Source organism: Typopeltis vanoorti, chromosome 24 (assembly GCF_054136105.1).
Source record: "Typopeltis vanoorti isolate ZY-2024b chromosome 24, IOZ_Tvanoo_1.0, whole genome shotgun sequence".
NCBI classification, from domain to species: Eukaryota; Metazoa; Arthropoda; class Arachnida; order Uropygi; family Thelyphonidae; genus Typopeltis; species Typopeltis vanoorti.
Genome location: NC_143572.1, coordinates 61,996,965 through 62,021,071, shown reverse-complemented (window position 1 = coordinate 62,021,071; position 24,107 = coordinate 61,996,965). Strand labels below are relative to the sequence as shown.

At 32.6% G+C, this 24,107-nt stretch overlaps 1 pseudogene; it reads right to left on the bottom strand.

The window, feature by feature from the left end:
* Positions 1–3,980: 3,980 nt before the first annotated feature.
* LOC150093282 (spliceosome RNA helicase DDX39B pseudogene) overlaps positions 3,981–24,107 on the bottom strand; it is a 37,926-nt pseudogene continuing 17,799 nt past the window's right edge.

Sequence of the window (24,107 nt, the reverse complement as noted above, 5' to 3'; positions counted from 1 at the left end):
TGTTGTATTTCTGTCAGTAATTTTGCAATCTACCGTATATTATTATCTCTAGAGATTTTGACATGACAGGTAAATTGCCAATAGATCTATAGTTTTGTATGTCATTTTTTAATCCTGTTTGTAGAGAAGTGTAATTACTTCCTATTTTAGTTTTTTTGGGGATAATACCCGTATCGAATGTTGCATTGATCACTTTCAAAAGTACCGGCTGTACCTGGTCAAAATAGATTATAAAATCTGCTGTTGGAACTAGTTTTGGGGTTACTACTACTACTAATAATAATAATAATCAGTGGCGGCTCGTGGCTTGAAATTGGGGGTGATGCAACTTTCGAAATATACATACACACTGTAAGTACAGTGTATACTAGTGTACAGTGTTTGGATAAAATATCAAAATTATGGAAAAAATTAAAAAAAAAAAAAAAACATGATAAAATATTGTTTATGATCGACAAAATTATACAGTTTGGTATAATTCAAAATTGCTTAAAAATTACTGTCACAGAACTTATTTCTTGTGGTTGCATTTCTGAGGTCATAATTGTCAATAACCCTAATAATGTTCTAAAATAAAAACTATAACAAATGTTATGTCTTTAATTGTAATGTCTAAATATTTAAAGAGACGGAGTAAACACGTAAGCACTACGAACACTCTACTACTGGCGCAAACTGCATATAAACAACAGTGGAACTGTGCGACGGACAGTGCCGCATTACGCTAATAGCTCGCATCTCTCTATTATGATTTTGTACTGTAACGAGATTAATCTATTTAGTTTGTAGGGTGCACCGAAAGCATACGTTGTTATAGCGTATCTTAGTATATTTTGGCATAGTGCTTTGTATATTAATGTTTTTAGGCGTGTGGGAACGATGTCTTTTTATTACCTGTAGAGTTTGCCTGTTATCGTTCGGATTTTGTTGTGTAGATGGTTTATGTGGCTATTCCAGTTCATATCTGCATCGAAGTAAATTCCAAGGTATCGTATTGTTTCAATCTGGGTGATTATAGTGGTTTCGCTGTTCTGTGTGTTTTTTTATGTTGGACAGTGGATGTTGGATGGTTATATATTTGTTATCAACTGGTCGAGTAAGTGGATTTCTGAATATCATTAATTTTGTCTTAACTGAGTTTAGGTGTATGGAGTTTTTCGTTAGCCAGTCTGTGATCAGATTTATGTCAGTGTTGCATATTTGTTTGGGCTGTGATTACGTTATTATGGATGGATATTATAGCTGTATCGTCTGCGTATTGGAATATCTTACCTTTGAGTGGTAACTGATTAATATCGTGCGTGTAAATGTTGAATAGAGTTGGGGAGAGTACAGCTCCCTGTGGCACTCCACAGGTTACTGGTAGCTCTCTACTTCGGTTTGACCCGATACGTGTGATATGCTTTCTATTTTGGAGGTAGTTTGTAAACCACCTGTGCAGAGGCCCGTCTATTCTAACATACCTCAGCTTTTCTAACAAGGTTTGATATGTGAGTGTATCAAATGCTTTATTTAGATCAATAAAGACTACCATGCCAATTTTGTTTTTGTCTAAGGCGGTATTAATTAGGTTTGTAAAGTCTTCCAAGAGAGATGTTGTTCTCTTATTTTTCTGAAAACCATTTTGTGTTTTGGGGATAATATGAAAGGTCTCTGTATATGCTGTGAGTTTCTTCAGTACAATCCGCTCCATAATTTGATTGATAATCGGTAAAATGTTGCTATGGGGCTGTAATTGCTGATTAAATTTCTTTTTCCATGTTTATATATGGGCGTGATTATGGCGGCCTTTAGCTACTTGGTATCTATCCTGTTTTAAATATTTCGTTTATTAATTTTAGTAGGATAGGACCTAAGCTAGTTGCATGTTGCTTGATATCCTTTAGTCTTATATCATCAATTCCTGGGCCTTTGTTTGGTTTGATTTGATGTATTGCAGAGAGAAGTTCTGCTTCTTTTATCGTTGGGAACCATAATATCTGTTTTGATTGTTGTCCAAGTGGAGGATCACGTTTTGTGATTGGGGGAATATTTCTGTGCACTTCTTGGATGGAGTCTGCAAAGTATTGGTTAAAGTCATTTGCTAGTCGATAGATAGGTTTTGCGTCCTTCATGAAGCTGTGTTTTATGGTTTCGGAAGCGATGGTGTTGGGAGCTCAATCTAGCATCTCGTTGATCAGATGCCAGGTTTGTTTCATGTTGCTTTGTGCAGAGGTTAATTTGTCTCTGTAGTAGTTTCTTTTTGCATTTCTGATTTGTGTTGTAAGGCGATTCCTTGTTATCCTATATTCAGTTTTTAAAGCTGTGTTATTTGGATATAGCTTTAATTCTTTCCATAGAGCGTCCTTTTTGTGTATTTCTAGGATTAAGTTTTGTGTTATCCTAGGGTTTTTGGGTTGTGTTTGAGCGAATTCTGACTTTCTTTGCAACTTTCTTATATATTTCCTCCAATGTGAGTTCGATGTTGTTGTATAAGAGATCTGCTGAATCTGATGTCATGTGTTCCCAGTTGGTTTTTCTTATTTCGTGGTTGACTATTTCTTCGTCTATTATCGTTTTCTGTCGCTTTTCTTTGGGACATTGCATGGATATTGTCTTGGTGTGCAGGTTAAGAGCGGTGAAGTAATGGTCTGCTACTTTGCATTTTATGACTGATGCAGTGTAACTGTTTGGTGGTGCTCGGACGTTTATATGATCTAGACAGGAGGCAGTGATAGTTTTTCCGAATATTTCTTCTCTAGTACATGATGTTATTGTTGGTATTAGATTATACATGGATAGCGTGTCTAGGTATATATATATCACATTGTAGATTTCTTTGTTGTCTATTTATTATTTGTTTAGTATTTATTATATATATAATAATAATAAACATTAACCTTCATATATATATATATTTTTTTCTTTTTAAATCCTCATCAGAAAGACCAACTTGCTTACATCCTGAAAGAAATGCAAATCATTCAATATCCTGTCAATCCAAAATATTAACCAATAATTCATTCAGATTATGCACAATAATCCAAATGTGATGCTTGCATATTCTTTCTTTCTCTCTCTCTCACATCTTGCAGCATTGAAAATTCTTATAAATTGATGGTTAAAACAGTAGTTCATATGCAGAGTGAATTTTTAGGACTTGACCAAATAATGAAACGAATTTTTTTGGGCTATACTTCTAATTAATTCTCTTTGGAGAGAATAAAAGACATTACAAAAATTCTTTCTGTTTTCACAACAGGCAGTACAAAACACATTCAGGTGGTTCTGGATACCTTTTCTTTCGTTTAAGAACTGTCCATCCATCTTCTGCCACTGAGGTCTCTACTTTCGTGGTTGAACTTTCATCATTTGTTTCTTTTATGGAAAGGGTTTATAAAAGCACTGATACCTGAAAATCTGAAACCTCCTGATCATTCATGGCCATTTACTGCAACAGATAAACAGTTAGCTAACTGTGGTCGAGAAATTTCAAGAATTTTCTTTTCCACATCATCTTCTTTTCCTGTTTGACACCAGTTATAAAACTGGCAAAGGTTTTTTGCTATGCTATCATCTTCAGCAACAGTGTCAAATTCATTACACAAGATTTCAGCAATAAATTCTTCAACTTCATCTGAATATAAATCATCATTCTCTTGGAAGAATGTCTCTAAGGTGTCTACCATCTATATTTCCTTTTCATATGCATGAGGTCCACCCATTCCATGTTATATAGCAAGTTAACACAGTACGACTAGCCACGTGAAATACACATTCGTTTTCCATATTGATATTGTAATAATAATAATAATAATAATAATAATAATAGATAAAAGTTTATCTTTTGAATGATAGAGATGAACATTGCTTCGTCAACAATATATAGGCTAACTAAAATTTACAACGTAAGAAAGTAAAAATATAAAATCAATATATGACAATGATAATGTATAGTAGACATTTACCTAATGGCAACAGATGACAAACAGGAAATGAAGCTAGCGACCTTCAATATATGAGATATATCGATTTCGTCTGGCAGTTCAGAAATATTAACATCAAATCGATCTTGGACTTCATTCAAAATCTTGGCATCAGTCTCATCTGAAACAAATGTAATAGCCAATCCTTTGGTTCCAAAACGACCTGCTCTTGCAGTTCTATGCAGATCAGAATCTTCTGGCATATCATAACCGAATAAAACATTCACTCTTTCAATATCCATTCCTCGTCCTAATAAATTGGTCTCAACCAAAATACGCTTCTGAAAATCATTGAACTGCTGATAACGTGATAATCTTTCTTCTTGTGTCATTTCTCTGTGAATATCAATAGCAATATAATGTTGCTCCACTAATAACTGAGCCAATGCCTTACACCTTGGAACAGTCCGAACAAATATAACTACCTGATTAAATTCAAGTACATCTAAAATCTGAAAAAGTTTTCTGTTTTTTTTTCATTATCTTTTAGCTTGACTTAGTACTGCTGCAAACCATGAAGTGTAAGTTTGGCTTCATCATCCACATAAACTTCCATTGGATCTTGCGTAATGTTTTTGCACATAGACCGAATTTCCCTGCTTAGCGTTGCATTGAACATCACTACTTGCTTCTCATGTGGAGTGTTGGAAGATTTCTTGTACATCCCTGCGCATATCAAATTGTTCTAACATTTTGGCACACTCGTGTAAAATAAAATGCTTGGTGTGACGAAGGTTGAGTTTCTTGTTACTGACAAGTGCTAAAATTTCATCGTTACTTATGGTTAAGCTTCCAAAAGAATACAGCAACTTCAACAGTTACCATATGCTTAGAGAACCGCTCATACTGTTTAGAAATTTGAAATGTCAGTTCTCTGGTATGGCACATAACAAGCACCGACACCTGTCCATCAACAAGCTGCTGTAATGTTGCCAACGGCTGTTTTTCCCATGCCAGACTTTGCTTGACATATTATGTCCATCCCGAGAATGGCTTGAGGAATACATTCATGTTGAATTGGAATTTCTTTTAGCTTAGCTTCAAATATAATTTCTAACACAGAAATATGGCGCACACTTAACAGGAAAACAGGTAAATGAATAAAAATGCAATGCGAATAATAATAATAATAATAATAATAATAATAATAATAATAATAATAATAATAATAATAATAATAATAATAATAATAATAATAATGAGTGTATTGTTTTTATTAAGGTCTCGTTACAATTTCTGATGACATGAAAAGTGAATATTAAACGATGTAAAGTTAAGATTTCTTTTATATTTAGTTAACCTATTCAAACTTGCTGTGGGGAATACTGGTCGGATTGACTTCAAACTTTCACTGCTTCATACACCTTTTGAAGAAATGTTTAATGGTTGACTAAAGAAAATTTCATTTTTTCTAACCTGAAGAATTTTCTAGTCATTGGAAAGACTTGAAATTTGACATATGACGTGTCAGGCTAATTGCGTTGCGTCTTTTAAAGAGAAAGTTTTTGAAAATAATTAAACAAAGCTCAATAGAGTTGACTGAATTTCTTACAAGTCAATGCTTTGTATATCATTTTGCTAATACTGAAGAATGCAATGTCGAAACACACGGTAGACGTTTCAGTAGAATGTGGAAAGTGAGAAACTTACAAATACACTTAGGATATCATTAAGTAAGCGGTGAATTACGTAACTCAACAAATAGTATCCAGAAAACATAGGGAAGAAAATAATGATACGCGTAAAACTTCAAAAAAAAAAAAAAACCTCAGTAGGATATGCGTAAAGACGCATGTACCCTAAGGAATTTTTAAGGATTTTTCAAGTAAAGGTTAACAGGTCTCATACGTAGGAGGAGAATATTCATCCTTCAAAAGAGAAAACTGACTAGAAGAACATACACAATCAACAAACGTACGTGTGATACACAGATTTTGAAGTCTTCATTGATTCAGTTGTAATTTCAATTTACCGAACCACTGCCCACATCATCCCCCCCCCAAAAAAACAATGTAAAAAAGAACGAACAAGTTAAAAGTAAAAAAAGTCATAAATTTAGTTTAATCCTTTATCCAAGTGTAAGCAAACAAAGTTTTTCGCCCGAAGTATCCTTAGGACTGAGGCTCGTGGTAAAGATGGACCAAGCTCTCATCACTCCTTGTATCACTATCTGATATGAAAATACTTCAGGCGCAAACTTTGTTTGCTTACACTTGGATAAAAGATTCAACTAAATTTATTATAGTCTAACCATGTAGAAAAAAAACTTCCAGCAAAACAAAATCACCGATATGAATTTAAGTACCAGTTAGGACTTCAAAAAATGCTGTACATTTACGACATTTGTCGTAAACTGACTGCTATTTCGGATGCTGTCATCTACACATTGACACTCTCATGGAACTTGAGCACAGTTTAATTCAGAAGTATTTTAGCGACCTCAACATTATATTTAAAAAAAGTATCCAAAGTATTTTAATGGCGAGAAATTTAAACTTTTGGAAATTTAAAATTTTTTTCAATTTTAGAAAAGAATTTGAAAACCAGATAAATCAAATGAATAGAGTGCCTCACGGAATTAGACATGTCTTGGAACTCACAGATATTCATATCTATTCATCACTCACTGTTAATCAAGGGAGCTCGAAGAAGGAAAACTAGTTCAAAGATGAGATGCTGCCTCCTGTTGAGAGCAATATTCGCGTATGAAAGGAAGGGTGACTGTGATGAACGTCACTGGGTTAGTGTGTCAGATTACCTGCTGTCCCTCTGCTATTCACTTGGGTTGCTATAAATACTCAGCTAACGTCACTATCCGTAAAATCGCCACTGGAGAGCATTTTCTTCCATCGAACAGTTGAAGATATTACCGTTGATTTTACAAGGAGCTCTAGCAAGTTCTCGTAAGTACCTCTTTATTACATTATAGTTTGTTGATTCTTTTTAAGTGTGTACAGTAAAATATAATCACTTGTTTGGCAGAAGAAATGACAATTGGTTTTGCAATAATCTCGTAAAACACGGATAATTTTTTGGGGAGAAATGTGATGTCTCTATTATTTCATAACAGTTAGTCGTCTAAACGCTCTTGAGATATCAATATCGCGTTTTATTTGCATCAGATATGAGATTAAAATGTCCAAAGAAGAATTGGATTTTTAAGAATATCGACTGGATTTAAGTTATATGAATATAAAACAAATAAATTATTACATTGGTCTGCATATTTTATGGAGGTTTGAAAAGATTCGTCTGTCATTTAGCAATTTAGTTATTGAACAACATGCAAATGATGATAGCATGCATTCTGTTATATATTTGTTTTATAATATTAAAAATTTTATTTATTTAATGTATTTTGTCTTCAAAAATTTGAGAATCGTGTATTAACTTCTATAATGAAAAAACATTGTAGTTTAATAGGTAAAAAAAGGATAGGTCGAGCTAGAGTATACGTATTTTGAATATATGGTCTTTGTTTTATTTTCTATATTCAATTTTCAGCTGTGCATTATGTTACGAAGTCTTGTATAAATAGCCGAATACGTGTACTTTATGTATGTGGGAGTTTTGCAATCAAAAACTGTATGAAAACATTAAAATTAATATAAAAAATAATGTTATTTATACTTCTGGGTGAGACTTAGATCAAGATAACCTGTGACACCAGATGGATACACTTGTTGAGCAACTAAAAATATTAAATCTTTTCCTCGTGCCATTTGAGTTATGTTGACGTCAGTTTAGGTGGTGGAACAACTTCATCGCCTGGTGGTGTGAGAACCATAACCCCCTACTACTGGAGGACTAAAGTGACTTGAAAATGTTCTATTAATATATCCTTATTAAATGATTCTGGCGCATGTGGAATTCGATATTGACTCTTACCAGCCTGAAAACCCTAGAATGAACCAAAACAACTCATATAAAGCCAATTAAATGACCTAGTTAGGTGTTAAATTTGAAGGTTCATTTCGTACAAGTACCCCAGGAGGGTCAGCACGATGGCAGATAAATGTTTAAAAAAGAGGAATTATTAGTGCATAAAAAGGCTCATGGAACGATTAGCTAAAGAGCAAAATATTAAAAAAAATGTTTTCTCAGTAGGCATTTTGTAATAAGCATCGATTTTCTCCTGCTTTTAATTCATTGTCTTTGAATGCTTTCTAACTAATAATATGAGTAATACTCCTTTGGTCACTGTGCAGAAATCCTTAATATGATCCCAAAAAAGTATACCATTTGTGAAATCAGAATCAGAACAGCAAATTTAGGCATAGTAAGTTATTTGAATGCAAACTCTCCAAATACTCACATGATAATATCAATATCTATCAATATCTAATGAGATTTCCTACTACAGTTTACCTGTTGAGAGATTTTCTGCTGAAGTACAACAAGAAGTCAATCACATCATCACATTCTTTTAAATATTTTTATTTAAAAGCCCATCATAATCACAATCGTTCCACGGGTTTAATTATCTTGATATTTAATAAGCAAAATAAAAGGGTGTATTATTACGTTTTCTAAAAGAAATCAAATTTTCAAAGTAATTGATAAATATTTAATTGCTTTATATAGATTATTATAGTTTACAATAAATTGTATTTTTTTTAAACTTTTAAGGAAGATTAATTAAAGATTGAACGAATTTAGGTAGCAATTTCGTAAATTTAAAGAGATTTAACTCTTTTTTGAAACATTGTTTCACGCACTTTCCTGGTAACTTTTATATTTATGTTGTCGGTCTGTGGTTTGTTTAGCATTTTTTTTTACTCGTATATATTGGATGTCATCTGAAAGGTTAGCATGCCAACAACTTAAATTCTTAATGATTTTTTTTTAAGTATAAATTTTGCAACGTTTTTGGTGAGTATTTCTGAAATCCTTGCTGTTTCGGACAAGAGGAATCTTTATAAGGCGTTTCAACTAAAGGTAGCCGGTCTTTGACAGGGAAAGCAGGGTTATTTCTTAAGGAACTTAAGTTTTTAATCCGGCAAACTGGCAGGAGAACACACCTAATTGACAAATATAATGCATTATATTTGTCAATTAGGTGTCGATAAAGCCTTCGTGCGAAAAATAATTTCTTGTGAAAATGATCATTTTCACAAAAATGCGTGAATGAATCTGATTATCTTTTACGAGAAAAAGTACCATATAATTTCATCTGAAAATTTTGAAATTATTTAGATAATAGTGTGGAATAAATTTCCACATTCATTCCTGTGCTTAAAATAACGTAAGACTACTTCAGCTATCTAAAACATGTTTGCGTAGGTCTTGGAAACGTTGACTTAAAGGTCAACTGACTCCATTGTTATTCCAGTTTATTCAGTCTAATCTTGATCTGACATGCTAACGCGGTATAAACAATAGTATAGTTATGAAAACAATACATGATTAACATTTAAACATAGTGGACAGATTGCTTAGCGATCTCAGCGTCCTTCTGAATGACTCAGCTGTTTTTTCTATAAGTAGATGTAGATATAATCAACCGATGACAAGAATTGCAACAAATATATTCTTTGGCAAGTATATATCCTGCTTTCTGTGTATTTTCACGTTTGTTTTTCTGGGTATCACTATTAAATAATAAATAATATAACAGAATGTTAAATAAAACCGGATGAAAGAAAAATGTAATGAAATTGAGGATCTACAAAAAAAAAAAAAAAAACATGATGACGTCAATCTTTACAAAAAAAAATTAACGAATTCTCGGGATTGATGGCAAAACGACATCCTCTGCTACTTAAGACAAATGAAAGAGAGATAATCCTAGAAACATCTAAAAAAGAAACACGTTTGCGTTAAAATACATTGAAGCACTACTCTCTGGTAATGAACAAAACTTAACAAATTCAAGAAATATAGTCACAGGCCCACCTATCTTGAAGTAGTAATGGTGATCAAATTATCAAAAACTGGTAAAGTGTTTGAACCCGATGAACTACCAGCAGAAATTATTAAACTAATGAATGATAAAATTGTAAAATTATAAACCAAAGTCAGTTATTTATTTATGAAATGACTAACATAACTAATAAAGTGTTTGAACCCGATGAACTACCAGCAGAAATTATTCAACTAATGAATGATAAAATTATATTATAAACCAAAGTTAGTTATAAAATTATATAATAAAGTTATAAACCAAAGTCAGTTATTTATTTTTATTTTTATAAAGTGTTTGAACCCGATGAACTACCAGCAGAAATTATTCAAGTAATGAATGATAAAATTATATTATAAACCATTATAAACCAAAGTTAGTTATAAAATTATATAATAAAGTTATAAACCAAAGTCAGTTATTTATTTTTATTTTTATGAAATGACTTAACAATATAGTCCTTATGACTGGCTTAAACGGGCGAAGCAGGAAGTCCTTATCCTTATAAGGACTGGCTTAAAGGGGCGAAGCAAGAATGCTTTTCATCTTCCCCGTTATCTGTAGAGGACAGTGTAGGGATAAGGTATTATTGAGCTATTAAAGCTCTGATCATGGCAGGAGGGTAACAGCAATAGCCGAGCCTCAGTTAGAACTTCATTGGCTACAGCATTGCAATCCATTACCCTCCAAGGATATTAATCACCCCAATCCCGAAGCAGGAATTTCTTTGGTTTGATTATTTAAATATTTTTATAAGTAAAATAAAATGGTACATTATTACTTTTACTAAAAAAAAAAATCAAACTTTCAAAATAATAAATAAATATTAAATGATTCATATAGATTATTATAGTTTACATAAGTTTATAAGTATCATAAACAGAATTCATGATACTGGTAAACTACCCTCTGACTGGATGAACTCAATCTTTATATCATTGCTTAAAAAACAAAGACAAAAACTTTTGATGATTTTAAATTGATTAGTCTAATGTGCTAAACTCTCAAAATATTCCTAAAAAGTATTCATAACATAATATACGAAAAATGTGATTATATCATCAGTGAAACTCAGTTTAGTTTCAGAAATGGTCAAGGAACAAGAGAAGTACTTTTCTGCTTACCTGTCTTAGCACAAAGATGCAGAGAACTACAAACTGACCTTTATATTTGTTTTATTGATTTCGAAAAGGCTCTAGATAAGGTCCAACATAATAAACTCATAAACATCTTAGAACAACTAGGCCTAGTTGATAAGGATGTTGGAATCATTAAAAATCTCTACTGGAGATGGACTGCATCTGTCCTAACAGACAGCAACATCAAAATTGAAAGAGGACTGAGACAAGGATGTGTACTATCTCCACTTCTGTTTAACATCTACTCAGAACTCTTATTTCTCAAGGTCTTAGAACGAAGAAAGGAAGGAGTAATCATAAGCGACCAATTAATAAATAACTTACACTCTGCAGATGATACTGCTTTAATTGCAACAAATATTCAATATCTTCAACTACTTCTGGAATGTGTTAACAAAGAAAGTACAAAAATGGGCATAAAAATTAACACACGTACACAAAAAAAAAAAAAAATCGTGTGTTTTGTAAAATGTTACATATTACATTTTATGTTACATAAAATGTTATTATTAATTATTAATTAAATATTGAAATTCGAGTACGACTAAAAGAAGTTAAAACATGGACGTTAAAGGCAAATACAATCAAACACTGGAAGCCTTTGAAAGGTGGATTTTTAGAAGGATGGTTAAGATCACATGGACAGAAAAAGTGAAGAATGAAGAGGTACTAAGAAGGTTAAATAAAAACCGAGAATTAATCAGTATTGTGAACAGAAGAAAAACTACCTACTACTTAGGACATCTAATGAGAAACATTAATATAACATTCTCCGGATAACACTAGAAGGTAAAATCAATGGAAAGAAGAAATATATCATGGCAAGAGAGTATAAAAAACTGAAGTAAACTGATTAGCTCTTAATCAGCGCCACTGTAGAGAGAAGTAAATTTGCAAAGGTGGTCGCTGAACTCCATTAGGAAAAGTACTTAAAGAAAACAGATGCATAAAAAATTCATTTGGCCATTATGTTATGTCTGAGAGGGAAATCCTGATGTCTTCATGTTCTGACTAGCTAACACACGCCAACTGAAAATAGTTTTGAAAGTCTTCACATCCTGGAAGGGATCTGAATTTTTACAATCAAAGTTCACAATCATCCTTTGTAGAGGCTCTTTTTATATTGGCATAAGACGAAGAAAATTTTTTGTCTGGCAATTGCAAAGAAACCAGTTAGTTCGTTGGCTAGACTTTAACAAAGACCTTTCAAGTTTTTTGGGGGGCGTTTTTGGGCGAAACTCTGTGACACCTATGAATATAAGTGGAGTTCTTGTATAAAAATTCCACTCAGTTAGCCATTTATTCAAATGAAGTATTTAGGATCATGATGAAAAAAATTGCCAGTCAATCTTGATTTCTGATGGCAAAACAAGGAAAAAATAATTCCGAATCATACCGCGTAATAAATGTGTTCTGACTGGTTGCAATATACTTAAATTTCGTTTTTTTTTTGTGACATCCAACCACTAAAGCTTAGCACGTAGGAGAGGTATGAATTATTTTTTCTATTTTTTTATAAATTTGATGTAATCTTTACTTTTTATATACATAATTAAAACATTATTTAATTTCTTGCTAAAAAATAAAAATAAAATTTTTAAGCTGGTTTAAATCTTCAATAATTGGAGTAATATTCTAACACCTGAAATTGAAATCCATCATTCATTTATTATTAAGAGAAAAAAGCGAAATTGTGTGTGTGTGTGTGTGTGTGAACCTAATAGCACTTAGCTTTACTAAATACTGAATATTTCGATTTTGAGCAGCGTAACAAATACATACAAACAAATGCCTTTACCACTAAAAATAAAAGCAAGATACAATAAATCATTTTATTGTGTATTAATGGCAAGTATTATTTTTCATTCAGGAACCTCGCTGTTATATCCCATTATAGACTATGAAGCTTGTTTATGATTACCATTATTTTAAATGGTTTTCTAAAATATGATTTTATGGAATTCTATATAAATAGTAAGTCTGAATAGACTGTCATTTATTAATTAGAAACATATGAAATACAATTTAACACTCATTTGCCACAGCATCCGAAAATTAATTAATATTGTTCTCAACAATGTCATAGAGAGGTCTAGACTCAACGGTGTGTGTGTGTGTGTGTGTGTGTGTGTGTGTGTGTGTGTGTGTGTGTGTGTGTGTGTGTGTGTGTGTGTGTGTGTGTGTGTGTGTGTTCGTGCACGCGTAAGAGGACAAGAACATCAATCATCTGTATCTGGCAAGTCCATTACAAAAGCCATCGTGGCGTATCCTCTGGAAAGTTGTTTGAAAACTCATTCGACGTTTCCCTGCTCTGTAATGGTTACGAAGCATCTTTGGACCGGGGAATAAACTTTGCTTTAGGATGTGTGACTTTAGCCTTCCCGAACTTTCCTGTTTTTCCACTGCTATTAGCTAATTAAACGAAGCGGAAAGAAACACACATTGTATACGAGAGAATGTGTCGCATGATCACTCAGTCAACCTACAGCTCAGTTTTCCTCTTGTTTTCCTATCAAACGCCGTCAACAGTTGGGCGGTCTAGTAGCCGTGCATAAAATGTGTTAAATATTCGCAGTCTGCCTTTTCCTAGTTCCTCTACAAAAAATAAATAAAAAGACAAGAATTTTACGACTCAACTAACTCTTCAAAAATCTTTCTTGTGAGCTTCGCACATTTGACATCAGATGGCGCTGAAATCTCGCATCATCCCAGATGTGAGAACAACACTGGGTGCTTGGACGGATTTCTCATTTGTACAGAATGAATATTTGACAGTGATAAAGTATCACGAGAAAACCTGATTACTTGGATACTGAGGAAAGTTATATGTGACATATTTATGCCAAGAAAGACTGCGCTGTAGGTTTACGTATCAAACATTTTCATTATATTCTTCTACCGTCCACTTTTTTATTATTACCAAGTTTCTGTGTAATGCAAAAGTCGACTATTAATGAATTTAAGAAGAATTTTTAAGAAAGAAAAAAGAAATAAAAACAATAAACTCGTAATTTAATACCCAAGATTTGTCTTGCTTAGCGATTGGTGTAAAATTTCAAAACAATTCGAGAGATTGCTAAATTATTTATGACCAGTTTAAAGAAAAATCAAAGGAAGCATCAAATGCTCTGTATTTAGAATAATGGGTTATCATATGCATTCCTAGATCCTCAGTATAATAATTGAAAGTAAAATAAAATTCTAGAAAATTGGCTTTCTCTATAGGCAGTAATGAGAAGACTTGAAAGCAAAATCACTTCCGGAACTGTTGCTTTTGCAAGCGACTCTAATGCAAGTCATTTGAGAATGGTGCAAATTGAATGTTTTTTCCTTTTGAAAATCAAATTCTATGCCACTTGAAAATATCGGCTTGATTGAATGAATAGCGTCAATCTTCTCCAACCTACAGATCTGTGTATTCTAATCTCAGAGTGGCATGAATCCTGGGATATATCTTTAAGTAGTCAAAGATGATTTTCAAGCATCTCGCATCGCCAATAAACAGGATGCAGTCTTGCATTGGTGTCAAAAAGGGTTCTGTTCCATCGTTTAGCGTTTAGACTGTCCACTGTATTGATGTATTACGCGAATAAAATTCTGTGTCTTATGTGCAAGGAATTTATTATCAGATTCCAGGTTTGCTACTATATAATTAAAATTAAAAATAACTAAAAAGAAATTTGAAAAGATAACTAAAAGTGATTTAAATGGTAATTCATGCTTTTCATTATGAGTTATACTGCAGTATCGGTTGACTCGTGTCAATCCAGTGTATTTCTACCTACTTGCTAAGAAAGGTACAGTTGCTATTCCGGAAGCAGCTATTACGCCTGTTAATTGGATTCTTCTGACATTAATATCCACTAATAAATGAAAATCCATGTAAACAATGTGCTCTACAATGCTTATCACTCCATATTGGCTGTTTGACTTGTGTTTTGATTTCTGGCGTCAAAATACGAAAAAGATGTTTATTTTATTTATACCGGTGGTGTGTTGTGAGTACCTTCCAGCCACCAACATGTTATTCACACTCGTATTGTACAAAATAATGAATGTAACAAGCCAAGCGCAAAAGTATTTGCGACGCCTTCCGAAGAGGAAAACTAACACTCATATCTCGTTCAAAACTATGTCAATTGTATATGATATTGTGTGACAAGGCCCAAGTCTCATCTGCGCTTTGGTTTGCTTATCTGAAATGTATACATTATCTGCTGTAACGTAAGCGAGCCGTATTCCGGGTGGGTCCCAATTTGAGCCTTGATTCTGTTCATAGAATTGGTCTTGACGACGATGAGACAGTAGCATTGGCAAACCATTATTTTTTGTTTGAATGTGGCCTTAAGTTTGAGGTAAGTGACATTTTTATAATTAAAAATATAGCTTTGCTTTCTTTTAATAAAAAAATTTATTCATCACAGTATCATTCGATATTTTTAGGCCTAACTACTCGAATTTTGGTTGTGTTTAGCGTACTTCGTCAACTGTACTCAGTTACTGAATACGTACACCTCATTAGGTTGATCTGTTTCATAACAAACATATATTTTAACGTTATTTTAAGTTTCATTTTACTTGTCTTTGTTTACTGATTTTAATTACCTTCATGAAACATGCAACATTATAAAAAATGAATGAATATTTATCTTTATTTATGTAACATGATTAGTGTTTGAAACAACTATTTGATTAGATTTCTCTCTTTTAACAGGTGGCTATTAAAAGTATATACTAAAATAGATAAACCAAAGTGTCGTAAAAACAGTCGCATCTATACTTCAAATAATAAATTGCAGTGGATGCTTATGTAATATTGACTCTGTTGAATATGTTCATAGGTTAATATTTATTTATTTATTTTAAAATAAATAAATATAATTTTAAAAAATAAGAAGTAGCAAAACATAGCAGAGATTGGAACATAGCCCGATACTATTTTATTCGTTTAGTATAATCCAAGCGGCTTTGATTTTTTTTTCTTTTAAATTTCTGACCGAGTTGCACATATCAATAGGGTGTGGTCTCTGATTTGTCCTTGATCATACTTTTCTCCACACACATACTTCCGTTTAATGAGAATAACCCAATATTTTGTTTGCTTTAGTGCGGTAATAAATTGTTAATCTTCTTCTCTGTTTATTCTAAATTTGTTTAAAAAATGACCAGCAAAATGCTTACACAGACTGCAAATATTTCTATAGTCAATATTATTTTTTTTTTTTAAAAAGCAGCTTATTATACATTTTTTTCTGCACTAATTAACATTTCTTTGCTGTTGTGAAGCGAATATACAGTGAAGTGTGATCTGTTTTCTTTTATTTTCTTGGTTCTGACTATATTTTTATTTCTTCTCTGATAATTTCGGTATCTATATATTTAATTAAACATATAAAGACCGAAATAACATTTTTAAGAAATCATTTTTGGGTTTGATGACCATTTGGGTGGATTCTTTTTTTAGATAAAACAGAGAACAAATTATAAACTGACTGTACAGTTCGCATTAGTCGATCTTCAAAATGTCTGATATTTAGTTATAAACCACCAATTAGTTTTATGCCTACGGTAGGTAAATACATGTTCAACATTAATGTTGTTATTATTGTAATGTTGTTATCAAAAAACAAAACAAAACAAAACAAAAAAATTACGGGTCTCCCAAAAATATTATAAACATATTTAATATAATTTTTGGTGTTTTAAAACATTTGTTGATTTTTTTTATTTTTGAATATTTAAAATGTATTTCTTAAAATTAAAAAAAAATAATTTAAACTTCACTAGTTTATATAAAATGCTTATGGATTTTACTAAGATTTACCCAGACAGATACAGATTTGACATTAATGGATAAAAAAATGGCTAATATTATTAATGACTTAGTAAATATTAGTATTTGTTTCTTTGCAGAAAACATGTCCTGGCAAATTTATCTCTTCCTGCTACTATTTGTTTGCTACGTGCAAGTTCCATCAACCAAAACAGCTCTTATTCCAATTTTCTCAGAGAACAATCCCGTGGACCAAATCCTTCAAATTTTATTTGATCCTTCAGGACTGATAAGAATATTTGTTGCTATGGATCTTGGTAGAAGCATTGCTAGCAGTTGGAAGGACGTCATTCGCACGTTAGTTATGATGCCTTTCTTAGCCACTACGCATATAACCAGACATAAGAGGGCGCTGTCATACGATGAAGAGCAAAATATTAAATTGGATAAATTAGTAGATTTCCTGTATGAAACCTTAAAAGAATTAAATATTCTGTTTAGATCGGCAGCCATTGAGACAAGAAAAAAGCGAAGGCTGTTTTTTAAAAGATTACCTCTTATTGGTAAGTAAAATTAATTATTCAGTTCTAGATGCTTATCTTAAAAAAAAAAAAAAAAAAAAACGTAAAACAAGATTATCAGTATAGAGGTAAATAATAATAAAAAAAATAAAGATAATTTCTTTTTTTTTATTAATATTATGAATGTAAAATGTATAAAGAGTTAGTATTTAAATATAGTTTATGTGGAATTTTAATATATAGGAGTAAATAAAAAATGAAGGTAATTTATTTTTATTAAATGAATGAAGATTAAATGTATAAATATTTAATATTATTTTTCAGCATAGTCCCATCGCTTTTTCTAACATGTTAAATCCTCCTATGGTCTTCATAATACCATCTGAGAATTATTTAATTTTGTCACCATACAAAGAGAACTTTTAAGAGGAACAAAAAACATTCTAAAATTTTTCACTAACAGTGAAATCAAAAATTAAATTGACATGTCAGTCACTGTACTATCACAGGCAACTGGGAAATCACATTTAGCTTACTTACGTAAGAAGTATGATGATCTTGATTTTAAATATTTTTATTCTGCAAGAAAATCGCCTTAAGTTTTATTATTATTATTATTATTTGTATTAACTAATAATTAGCAACAGATTTTGTTTCATATACATTGCTTCATATTTTATTATCAGAAAATTGCCATACAGTTTGTTGACATATGTCAGGGCCGAATTTAGACTTGCTGAGGTCCTAAGTTATAAAAAACCCAGGGGGCCCCCTACTATTTTAAATTACATCAGCTGGTCTTTTTGTTTTTTTATTTGAGGCCCCAGCAGATTGCAAGGCCCTAAGCTGTAGTTTTTTTAGCTTATACGTAAATCCGGCACTGACATATGTACATATTGTTTATAAAATTTCTCCTATTTTGAATTTAAACATAAAATAAATAAATTTTCAAAATTAATTATTTGGCTTTTTCATTTTCAAATACTTAAATGCATTAAAGTTAATATACAGGGTGGCCATAAATTAACTTTCCCTCTTTGGAGGTATCTGTAGCTAAAACTAATACACGGAATGAGATCACATTTTATATTGAGACTTTCGAAGGCATGGGGAGATGAATTCCGCGAAAAAAAGATTTAGTACCAAAATTCTCCGATAGGAGAAATTTTGGCACTGGTGGAACCGAAAGCAGTCGAATATTTGCAGTAAACACAGGTAAAAAGGATTATGCAAATTTCATTGTGCGTACGTGAGAGCAGCGCCACCAATTCCACTTAAAAATGGATTGGGAATGTTCAGGCAATTATTCGAATGACTGACGAATTGTGCTCAGTATGCGTCCTACCTTGCCTCAGCGTGCTTTACTTGTTAAGTTGTTTTACCTTAAACAGTGCAATGCCGTAGCGGCCCTTCGGGAATTTTAAAGGCTTCATAACCTACGTGCAGGTCCTATGTCAGCTGTAGCACTGAAAGCCATGATTAAGAAGTTTGAAGAAACTGGTTCACTAGGAGTTAAACCTGGCAGAGCACTGAAAGCAGTGCAAGAAGAGACAGTAACAGACGTTGCTACTGCGGTGTTCGACGACACATGGACCAGTACTGGTCCAAGCGCTCGTACCATAGCTCTCAAACTTGATATGGCATATGGTACAGTCTGGAAAATCTTACGGAAAATGCTTCACTTCTATCCGTATAAGTTCAGTCGTGTGCAAGCACTAACTACCTTCGCGCTAACGTTTCTTGCCCGAATGGAGGTCGACAATGACTGGCCTTGGAGAATATTGTGGGGTGATGAGGCTCATTTTTATTTAAATGGGTCAGTCAACACTCACAACTGCAGAATTTGGACATCTGAACATCCGCAAGCGATCCAGCAAATACCACTGCATTCTCCAAAAGTAACCCTGTGGTGTGGCTTCACAGCCGATTTCATAATAGGACCATACATTTTTGAGGGTATTATCCCTGCAGGTCCTGTATTCTGCTCTATTACTGGAGAGATTTATCGACGAATGCTGGAAAATTTTGTCATTCCTGCATTTCAGCAAAGAAAATGTACGCCAGCATTTCAGTAATGAGAGGCTTATCAGTCAGTTCTTTCCGACGGCATGGCTGCCTGGACCCCCGGACATCACCCCATGTGACTTTTGGCTGTGGGGGTATTTGAAATCCATTGTGTATGTCGGTGGCGTTCCAAACTTGCATGTCTTCAAAGAGAACATAAAACGGGATGTTATGAGCATCCAATCCGACTCCTCACGCTCAGCTGTAGAACATGTCGCACATTGGATGCAATTTGTTGTACACAAGAAAGGTCAGCACATTGAAAATCGTGTATGTGGTCCAGGGAACCCTGATTCTGATGAATAAAACATTATTTCCTGTGAGTTCAATCACTACATTGTGGTTTTAGTTTAATTATTACAGTAATCCCTCGATTAGTGCGTCATTTTTTTCTCGATACCCAAATTCGATTAGTGCGCCTATATACATCTTAAAAATAAATGTTACAGATTTTAAAAATTTTCGATTTATACATTTTTATGGCTAGCTATTTTAAAAAATCACTCACTAGAATGAAATTTAGTTACCTATTTAAAACATTTTACAAAGTTATTTTTAATGGCCTACTACACTACTTCCATGTACATTATGTTCCAAAATTTACCGCCAATATTTATGTCGTCTGCTATAGTACGTCCACAGATTCGAGACCCTTCGACACTTCTGCGCATGTCACAAAAAAGGGAGAATCCATTCCGATAATAGGGTAATCAATCCGTCTTCTGGGATTAGTTGTTTATTACTATATGTCGGAAAATTAACTTCTCTTTTATGATCATTGTAGTTTTTAAAGTGGTCACTATTTCGCTTGTATAACAGTTGGGAAATTTTACGTGTTTTCGCGTGTTGGCGACCAATTATTACGTCTTTCATTTCTTTCTCCCCTTCAGCATGAATCGACTATTCTTGGCACCAAGACAAGTGAAGCTGTATAAGGGTGTGGGCGTACTATAATTACATAGCGCTTTGATGGTCGTATCTTGTGCCTCCTTTGCAATGTTGTATGAGTGTGTTTTTCTTACTTATTTTTATTTTAACGTATTTTCCCAAGCTTTAATCATGAGTAAAAGAATCAGTGAGCAAAAAAGTGGATGTGTGAAAAAGATTCGATGATGAAGAGAGAAGCAGTAAAATTGGCAGAAAAGTAGAAGAGACAATAGAGCCATACCGTCGGTTGTATGAAAAAAAAAAAAAAAAAAAAAATGCCGCCAAACTACATTAGCTCAATTCTTTGTTAAGAAGTAGAATAATAAATTTATATTCTGAATATGTTTTATTGTCTTTCAGCTTCATGGTTTTCCTTTAACTAGGCCCTGAGATATACCTTAATTCTTTTATTAAAAAAAATTAAGGTTTAAAAAATAAATTTCAGGAACGAATCATACTGTTTCCCATAGGTTATTATGTAATATATATATATTCGATTAGTGCGTTTTCGATTAATGCGCTTGTTTTAAAGAACGCATTAGGCGCACTAATCGAGGGATTGATGTATTCTTATTATTATTGTAACGCCACATATCCAGCTGGAATGAGTGACGCGGCTGTCGCTTACACCGTCGAAATGTTATTATTCCATTTTATCTGCCTTTAATGTAATTATCCGTTTGTTTTTGGCTCCAGAAGCGCCAGAATTTCCCCTATCGGCGAAGTTTGGTACTACATCTTTTTTTCGCAGAAATCATCTTCTCATGCCTTCAAAAGTCTCAAAATAAAATTTGGTCACATTCCGTTTATTGGTTTTAGCTATAGATGCCTCCAAAGAGGGAAAGTTATTTTATGGCCACCCTGTACAGTTAATAATAGTTAACTTTTCTCTACCTTTCTTTCTAAGTAAATATAAATATCTAATTTTTTATTTATTACTTAGAGTAGTTTGATTTGTTGCTGCTGAGGTGTTTAACCTCATTTTTAAAACACTGTATTTAAATAAATTAAATTATTCCTGCAAATAATTGAAATTAAATATTAGTAGATAAGAATAATGCTTGATCATCGTGTATTTCAATAGCTTTGGATTTAAAAGCCACTTTCAAAATTGCGCAATTTTTGTCCTTATAAGGACTGGCTTAAAGGGGCGAAGCAAGAATGCTTTTCATCTTCCCCGTTATCTGTCAAGGACAGTGTAGGGATAAGGTGTTATTGAGCTATTAAAGCTCTGATCATGGCAGGAGGGTAACAGCAATAGCCGAGCCTCAGTTAGAACTTCATTGGCTACAGCATTGCCATCCATTACCCTCCAAGGGTATTGGATTGAATGAATCTTCCTGCGCAATTTTTGAGTCCTTATAGTCCTTATAAGGACTTGCTTAAAGGGGCGAAGCAAGAATGCTTTTCATATTCCCCGTTATCTGTAAAGGACAGTGTAGGGATAAGGTGTTATTGAGCTATTAATTAAAGCTCTGATCATGGCAGGAGGGTAACAGCAATAGCCGAGCCTCAGTTAGAACTTCATTGGCTACAGCATTGCCATCCATTACCCTCCAAGGGTATTAGGGTATTGGATTGAATGAATCTTCCTGCGCAATTTTTGAAAATTGCAAGCAGCAATTTATTTTATAATTGTAGATAAATAAATTTACTGTATAATATAATCATTCATATTAAGTAATTAATTATTGAATATTGAAAATTTTTTTATTATTTATTTAAATGTAATTATTAAATATATGTTTTTATATTTATATTAATTAACTAAACAAATTCATCAACATTTAAATAGGAAAAGATGGAACTCAGTTTCGTTTTGTTTTGCATTTTATAATTTTTTTCTCTTTATTCTAGGCTGAAGGAACAGTAGCAAGAGATTCGAATATACGAATTAATTAATATTTATTTAAATGTAATTATTAAATATATGTTTTTATATTTATATTAATTAACTAAACAAATTCATCAACATTTAAATAGGAAAAGACGGAACTCAGTTTTGTTTTGCATTTTATAATTTTTTCCTCTTTATTCTAGGCTGAATGAACAGTAGCAGCAGATACGAATAGCAAATAATGAAGACAGCAGTTAATGTCTAGTGCAATAATATAACAGATCGCACACTATGACCAAGGCCATCATATACGAAGATGAATATTTACGAGCAGGTCAATCGACATTCGACATATAACGAAAACGAAGTTGAGTGGAACGAAAACCTGGACTGAAATAATGCTAGTGAATGTCTAAAAGCGGTTCCCGTAAATAATATGATATGTAAGTCTAGCTCAGTGGCTCCTTGGATGAGTTATGCACATTCCCGCAAGTAAGCCGAAAATATTTTCCCATCTGGGAGTGTTGGGGGGGATGCTACTCACATTTCTATAAGAAATATATTTAGAATGAAGAACAAGATGAGTCATGAAATCTGAAAACATGAATAACGAAAACAAATATATCTTTTTTTTTTGTTACATTTGAAAACGGTGAGGACTTGTTATCCAGTAGATTTTATGGAAAGAAGCATTTTTTCTTTTTTCTTTTTTTTGGAACCACTAATCTATCTTGAAGTATATATATCGCATATCTTGATTTAAAATAAATGCAGAAATTAAATTATATTGATTTAGACTTAAGGTACATTGAATTTTTAACTATATTTTTTATTTTATATTATGTTATATTTAACTAAATATAACACAAATATAATGTTATTTTGAATAATACCAAAAATAACAATAGACACCATATGGAATTTCAAATATTTATTATTTATATAGATGATATATATAGATAAAGAAAAAAGGAGAGTAATGGATGGCAATGCTGTAGCCAATGAAGTTCTGAGGCTGTTACTCTCCTGCCATGATCAGAGCTTTAATAGCTCAATAACACCTTATTCGTACACTGTTGGCTACAGATAACGGGGAAGATGAAAAACATTCTTGCTTCGCCCCTTTAAGCCAGTCCTAATATATATATATATATATATATATATATTTTTTTTTTTTTTTTAAGAACTTTTGCTAATTTATGTGAAACAGTACTTATGTAAGGAATAGATATATTGCTTTTGAATCTATTTGTTTCTTCTGAGTGATGTCTAGGAGGATTAAGAAGGAATTTGTTAATGATTTTCTTGGAATATCCATTAACTTCGAAAGAAGTTTTCAGATGGTTTATTTCTGTAAGCAGTTCATTTGGATCATCAAGAAGAGAACGGGCTCTATGTCCCAAGGTGGAAATTATTCCAAGCTTATGAGGAGGGAAATGATGGGACTGACTGTGCAGATATCTGTTGGTATGTGTGAGTTTTCTATATATCGATATTTTTAGTTTACCAGAAGAGCGAGTCAGTTTGACATCAAGAAAAGGCAAGGAATTATCTTATATTTAGTTTGTATATATAAAATAATATATACAAACAAAATCATGGACTGGCTATGGGTAATCCTTTATCTCCGGTTATTGCAAATATTCACTTAGAAGATTTTGAAACCAAGGCTATCTCTTCCTTTATTTTAACACCTAAAGTTTGGAAACGTTATGTGGATGACGTCTTCATTGTTTGGAGCCATGGACATGAATCCCTTATGGTTTTCCTCGAACATCTCAATAGCCGACATCAAAGTATTAAGTTTACTGCTGAGCTTGAAACGGATAATTCCTTGCCTTTTCTTGATGTCAAACTGACTCGCTCTTCTGGTAAACTAAAAATATCGATATATAGAAAACCCACACGTACCAACAGATATCTGCACAGTCAGTCCCATCATTTCCCTCCTCATAAGCTTGGAATAATTTCCACCTTGG